The sequence below is a fragment of the Macrobrachium nipponense genome, chromosome 30 (assembly GCF_015104395.2).
Source record: "Macrobrachium nipponense isolate FS-2020 chromosome 30, ASM1510439v2, whole genome shotgun sequence".
In the NCBI taxonomy this organism is placed as follows: domain Eukaryota; kingdom Metazoa; phylum Arthropoda; class Malacostraca; order Decapoda; family Palaemonidae; genus Macrobrachium; species Macrobrachium nipponense.
Window position 1 is genome coordinate 17,660,258 of NC_087218.1, and position 7,500 is coordinate 17,667,757.

Genomic DNA, 7,500 nt, shown 5'->3' on the forward strand with positions numbered 1-7,500 from the left:
GGTAACCAGTAATCAGTTCGATCCAGTCAAACATTGTTGTATAACACAAATTCATGAGGTTTTTGAGGGATTTATACAACACAATATATATATATGTATATATTATATTATTAATATATATATATATATATATATATATATATATATATTTATATATATAATATAAAGAAGCCCCCGAGCATGCCAAATAGGCCTACAGCTCAATTCTTAAAACTGGCCTCTGGTTATTCCTGACTAGATAAAAAGGTCCAGAGAGAGAGAGAGAGTATAACAGGAGATACTCGAATTAAAATAATGCTCGACAAGCAAATTCACACTCCGGATCATGTAAACAATGATAGTCTCACTTATGCACTGAAAAATAAAAAAAAGGTGGAAACCTACGAAAATACTTGTTTGATGCGACCCTGAACGCAATTCCACATGCAAAACATTGCACAACTGAGAGATTCAATGAAATTATTAAATAACAAGCTGGAAAATATATTTCCTTGATTATTGAAATAGGCTTAACCATGTAGCCTATGCTAAACGCAATTAACTTGGATTTCGTTTTTTTTAACACCAAATTGTCTTATTTATATTTCATTTAATCAGATCCTATACAAATAACTAGCAACCCCACGAGTTTTCTAAAGAGGTACTATGAATTTTGAAATTTGTAGCCTCACTTTTGACACTATACAAAGACTGCAGATCTTAACCACAGTAACACTTGCTTAAACATACACACATTCATGCAGCATACATATACAAGCTTGTGTGTAAATCTATATATACCACTTTAAATAATTATCATCGCACCTCTTTGTAAATATATCATAGTTGGCTCGTACCTTCAACTTTGCCAAACCAATGAGAGAGAGAGAGAGAGGGAGAGAGAGAGAGAGAGTGGGTAACTATAGTTACTTTATTTGTTTATGGAATAAGTCGATCAATCCAATTTAACGCACCGAAGCCAATCGTCATTTTAGTGGAGGGCGGGCAGTGAAGGTGATTGGAAGTCGAGGGTCTAATCGTGTTCCTGGTCCTGGAGGCTGGAACCATCGACGTCACCCTGCTCTTTCGAGGAACCGAGTGATCTGTCGTCCTTCTACAATTCACCCCAAAACGCAGCAATTTCCGCCGAACTGAAAGATTGCCGTGCAAGATGACGGCGGCGGCGATGTCCTGCGAACGAGGGGTCCTTACTGGTATTCCAATCGGCTCTAAATGTGGGAATAAAATGGCTGCTCTCTCAGTGTTCGTCATGGCTGCCTTCTTCGCCTCCTTTGACACCGGTAGGCTAGGAGGCTAATCTTTTCGGATTATTGATGTCTTTTGAAGTATTTTTGATTTAGGCTGTAGGAATTAGTAGGCTACACTAGTTATATTTTGCTGTTGGTGAAGGAATGGCCATACAGACTATTTATGCAATGTGTGAAACTACTGTTCATACAACTACAGTATTCGCCAAATGAGGACTTGAGTATTGATAATGACTAGACCCGTTATGTTATGGTGTTTACCGTCATTATTTTATGGTTTACGTACATTCCCAAGGAGCTGGTATTAAACACGGCCCCCTTTTGCACGTAAACGTGGTTACCTCCTAAATGACTTAGTTCGAAACGTCCCGAACTCCTCTAATATAGTGGGAGCAACTACGAGATGGTTATACCATTCATACTTATGGCTGAATATTTTTACAAAGAATATGTATAATCGCTTTCGAAAATGTCATAGGTTCACACAGGTGTAGGCCTATCCCTTTAATCTGTGGCGGATTGGGTCTAAAAATTGTGGTTGCCGTGTGACGAAAGGGGTACCCACTCCAATCTTAAGCCACAATACTATGATCGAGTTTACATGATAACTACATAAACTATATGAAAATGCATAAGCGAAAACACAGAGGACATTGTTCAGTAATGAAATATTATATGGTCTTAAGTGGACCTAAAGGGCCCCCACTGGTCAAGCTGGCCAGTCCACCAATGCCTTTAATTCGTAATTAATTGCTCTAGACCGAGTGCGTCGTATTATATTTTATGGAGAGTCAGAGAGATAATTGTAGTTACTTTTGCTTATGGGATTACTTGATCAATGCAATTTAAAGCACTGCCATAAACTTAACACCAAAACTAGTTTACAATTACCTATTGACTGCTAGCGAAAGCGACTGGAAGTCGAGGATTCATTGCGTTCCGTCAGCGGTCAACCATCGACGTCACCCTTCTCTTTTGAGATCTCTCGCGCACAGAATGCCATCGACATTTCACTCGCAAAACTAGGTAATTTCCGCCGGACTGAAGGATTGCCGTGCAGGATGACGGTGGTGGGGAGGTCCTGTGGACGACGGGTCCTCCCGAGGATTCCAAGTGGGTCAAGGTGTGTGAAGAGAATGGCGGCTCGCTCAGAGTTCATCATGGCTGCCCTCTTATCCTCCGTTAACAATGGTAGGCCAGTAGGCTAAACTTTTCGGAATGTTGATTTCTCTTGAAGTATTTTTGATTGAGGCAGTAATTATTAGTGGTAAGTTAGTTAAGATTTTGTTGTTGGTGAGGAAATAGCCATAATGACTGTGGGCAGGCTATTTACGCAACGTGTGAAGACTATTAATGTTCATAATACAACTACAGTATTGGCAAAATGACATGAGTATTGGCGATGATGACTACTCGGTTTTTTTCCATCTGTCCACCCGCCTGTGGTGTTTGCGTATGGTAACACTGCGTCCTGGGCTTTACATAGTTACATTCAACAAGTATAATAATATCCTATTTCGAATATTAACGGTGTAATTCGCATACAGTAAATTATTAAAACACTTTTCAGTTGCAAATGTACACCCAGATATCCTTTTATTTACCTAAAACTTAGACAAAGCGTAACTATGTAAAGCACGGGACGCAGTGTTACCACGCAAACACCACAGGCGGGTGGACAGATGGAAAAAAAGTATAATTTTTTTCTTGTATTAGAAAATATTACATATCATTTACACAAGTAAATTGGTATCATTAATCCTTATACCTGAATATTTATGAAGAATATATAATCGCTTACGGAACTTATATGGTCTCACAGGTGTATCTTTAATTCGTTCTTAATTACCATAGACCGAGTGCGTCGTATGTCGTATCGTATTCTGAGAGAGAGAGAGAGCGCGAGCAGGTTACTATAGTTACTTTATTTGTTTATTGGATAAGACGATCAATGCAATTTAACGCACCGCCATAAACCAACCACTGAAGCCAATCGGCAGTTAGTCGAAGGTGGGCAGCGAAGGCGACGGAGAGTCGAGGCCTCCCAACGTCTCCCTTCTCCTAGAGATCTCTCGTCCGCAGAAGGCCATCATCTGTTCAGTCTTTAAACAAAGCCATTTCCGTCTGGCTGAAGGATTGCCTTGCAGGATGACGGCTTCGGGGAGATCCTGCGGACGACGGGCCCTTCCGGGGATTCCAAGTGGATCAAAGTGTGGAAACAAAATGGCTACTCTCTCGGTGTTCATGGCTGTCTTCTTCGCCTCCTTTGACACTGGTAGGCTAATCCTTTCGGATTATTGATTTCTTTTGAAATATTCAGTCTGTAATTACTAGTACATTAGTCAATATTTTGCTGTTGATGAAAGAATAGCCGCAATAAATGTGGACAGGCTATTCACGCAACGTTTGAAGACTATTAATGTTCATACAACTACAGTATTGGTAAAATGAGGACTTGAGTATTGGCGATGGTGACTAGACCCACTCTAATTAGGTGGAGACAACTACGCGATGCATACTACCATTAATCCATATATCTGAATATTTATAAAGAAAATGACATCGCTTACGAAAGTGCCATAGTTTCCAAAGGTGTACCTTTAATCAATGCTGTAGACCGAGTGCGTCGACAGCATCGTATTCTGAGAGAGAGAGAGAGAGAGATATTTTAGAACGTGGAAAAGCGGATTGGGGCAATGCTCTCATTATATGTAGCACTGTACATAATGCATGGTGAAGAGTGTATAGAGATAATTGAGAGTGGTGCGGTAAGAAGAAAAAAAAAAAAAAAAAGTCCATCTGTCCACCCGCCTGTGGTGTTTTTGTATGGTAACACTGCGTCCTTGGCTTTAAATAGTTACATTCAGCTTACATTCAACAACAATAATAATATCCTATTTCGAATATTAACGGTGTAATTCGCCTACAGTAAATTATTAAAACACATTTCACTTGCAAATGTACACCCAGATATCCTTTTATTTACCTAAAACTTACACATAGCGTAACTATCAAAAGCCCGGGGCGCAGTGTTACCATACGCAAACACCACAGGCGGGTGGACAGATAGAAAAAAAAACAGAGTATAGTCTGTTTCATGTCATCTGTCCACTCACCACGTACATTTTAGGTATATGTGTGTCATATGCATTGGTAGCTCTCGATTGGCTGAAATATGTTTCGGACTCGAAGGCTTAATGTGAATTATAAAATTGGAAAAGGTTTCTTCAGTGATACATCTGAATGCCTATGTATACAAACAGCCCTCACACCTTGTTTAGATCTGACATAAAGATTTATAATTTACAAGCACACGAATGGCGCGCTTGTAACAAACACTCTACTGGTCAAACGCAAACGAACGGTGGACTTGAAACTATTGTTTAATCTCATTGTCGGTAAATAAAAACACATTTGGCAGTAAGGTAGAAAAAGAGGCAGTTTGATCATTGCCTGCACGTAAATTACACGAGTACGTGAATATTCGAAATGCGCAAGAAACGTTGTGATGCTGTCTAGGGTAAGGTGACTAGATTTCTGAGGCAAAATCCGGGGACATTTTGTTCAGAGGCGTAAAACCCTCCTAAACATGACGCCGATTTGTCATTGAAAAAGTAAAACGGGGACACTGCCCTTACCATTCTTATATAAAGCAGCATTCAGAAGTTTTTCTCACCTCAGTGATCCAAAATTGCAAAGGAATGGAATAAAGATTCAATTGATTAAATCAAGCTTGGCTATAATTTAATGACTACTTACTAATGACTGAACAGTATTAAAATTATCTACGAGCGAAACACCGCTGCCAGAGTGTGGTGTGGTGCTGGCTGGTTGTTGGGGGAAGGCAAGAGGGAAGTCAGGGACGTGCATGACGATACTGACGATGGTTTGGCGGGAAATTTGGATTTATGTTCTTGGAAGGTAATCTTGCAATTTATACCGTTCAAAGCTGTTTATCATTTCCTTAGTTATTTACACTGTACAGTGCGAGTAGTACGGTGTGCAACTATGTATTTAGATCAACATTTTCGTTTTTTTTTTTTCCCTGTATTCCAATTTCGGATCTTTCAGTCACAGTGAAAACCGGGGACAGCAGTAGCCGGGGGAACAGGTCACTGAAAACGGGGACGTCTGGTTAGCTAGTTAGTTAAGGGGGAGGTGAATGGAACAGCCACTGCTGTGCTGTGTATCGGCTGGAAGGCGGGAAATTTCAATTAAAACATGGCTTGATACCAGTGGTATTGTGGTTTTCTTTCAAGAATGCCTTGCATTTTTAAATATCTATTTTTTAAGCATACAAATAATTATAACAGATCAGTGCTGAGGCACTTTCGGGACTATATAGCTAAACAACACATCCAGCAAAAGTTTAAAATCCCTTGCATTTCCCGACTGTTATCCTTAGTGTTAACGTGGAGCGTCAATAACGTGGAGTGGCGATCTCCCTGCCGAGCGTGTGACCTCGGGCGGCCATATTGAAAGGTATTATCATTGTTATTACTTGACCCAACTTCATGTAGAAAAATTACCTTACAAAAAGAGGTTGGCCTAAACAAAAAGAGGTTGGACTAAGCACTCCCATTGTGGTCAAGGTCTAAACATCTGCTTTTGAATCTAAACAATGTCTAGCATAAATGGTTCCTGTAAATTACAGGACTTTTTCAGCGTAGTCACTAAACAGTAATGTACTCTATAATCACTAAACACTAATACTCACTATACACTTACACACTAACACTCACTATACACTTACACTTAGTGTACACTCACACTCTACACTAAACACAAACTGAATACTCGGCACTCACTAGACACTATACACTAAACGCTCACTAAACTCATAAAACTAAATACTCATTACTCGCTATACCCTAAACACTCGTTAAACATTCATTAAACACGACCCTAAACATTTAATAAACAGTAAACACTAAGCATTCAGTAAGCTCTTTCTATACACTAAAAATTCACTAAGTTTTTGCTATACACTAAGCACTTGGCAATTATTCACTAAGCACTTACTATACATTGAAATCACTAAACCCTAACACATTAAATTAAATACTCACTATTAAACTTCTAAGCATGCGTTAATCACTAAACAGTACAGAACAATCACTAATCAATCATTAAACACACTCTAAACACTTACACTCTAAACATTCACTAAACACTTATATTCACTAAACCTTAAACAACCACTAAACACTAACATTCACTAATCCTTAAACACTCATTAACATTCACTGAGTAGGTACTTACTAAACATTTACTGAACTTACACACTAAACAGTCAGTAACCATTAACGCAAAACATTCACTGAATATTTACACCAAATATTCACTAAACACTAACATTTACAAAATCTTCACTGAAACCTAAAGACTCACTAAACATTCACTGAATACGTACACTAAATATTCACTGAATACCTACACTAAATATTCACTTAACCCTAAGCACTCACTAAACACTTACTACACTAAATATTCACTAAAGCCTAAACACTCACTGATCATTCACTGAATACTTAATGAACATTAAAACCTAAACATTCACTAAACACTCGTAAACATTCACTAAACCCTAAACTCACCAAAAAAAATCCCAATCCCACTAAGTCAGACAGCATCTCCAGACAAAGGTACTACCTATATACGTATATCCACCTCAGAGGCACTCATTTCTGTATTGTGTGGTTCACAAATTGTGTTAATCAACGATATCTTTGTGCGACCATCTACTTGACTTAGCATGAGTTCTAGGGCTGAGAACTAAAAGGGCCAATGTCAAAAAATGGCCGATTGTAGTTAAGACCGTCACTAAACTAGAAATTTATCTGTTTCAGTGCTATAATGGCCAATGTTATAAGTTAAGCAATCACCCCCCCCAAAAAAAAAAAAGCTTTCGTTTGCTGTACTTACCTGAATAATAATAAAGGAAGCAATATTTTAAATGCGTTTTTCTAAAAACTTGGTTTTATGGCATTGGCCCATCTAGTTCTCAGCCTTAGAGTTTACCCTGGACTTTGACAAAGGTGGATACTTAATACTGATGACACACGTATGACATAAAAGGCTATAGCCTGTGCGTGCAGTTTTTCTCATTATTGGGCACGGGAACAATGATTAGATAGAACGAACAAAATAGAGTGTAATTTTGACTGAAATGGAATGAATGTGCTTAAAAGAAGTCCAGTAAAATGAAATACCCAGCGAATCAATAGCATAGGCCTATCTTCATCGGTCTATG

General features: G+C 38.7%; 1 protein-coding gene across 1 annotated transcript in view; it reads right to left on the bottom strand.

Annotated features, from left to right (window-relative positions):
- The window catches only part of LOC135202339 (uncharacterized), a 93,253-nt gene that overhangs the window by 56,964 nt on the left and 28,789 nt on the right, over positions 1-7,500 (bottom strand). The window lies entirely within an intron of this gene.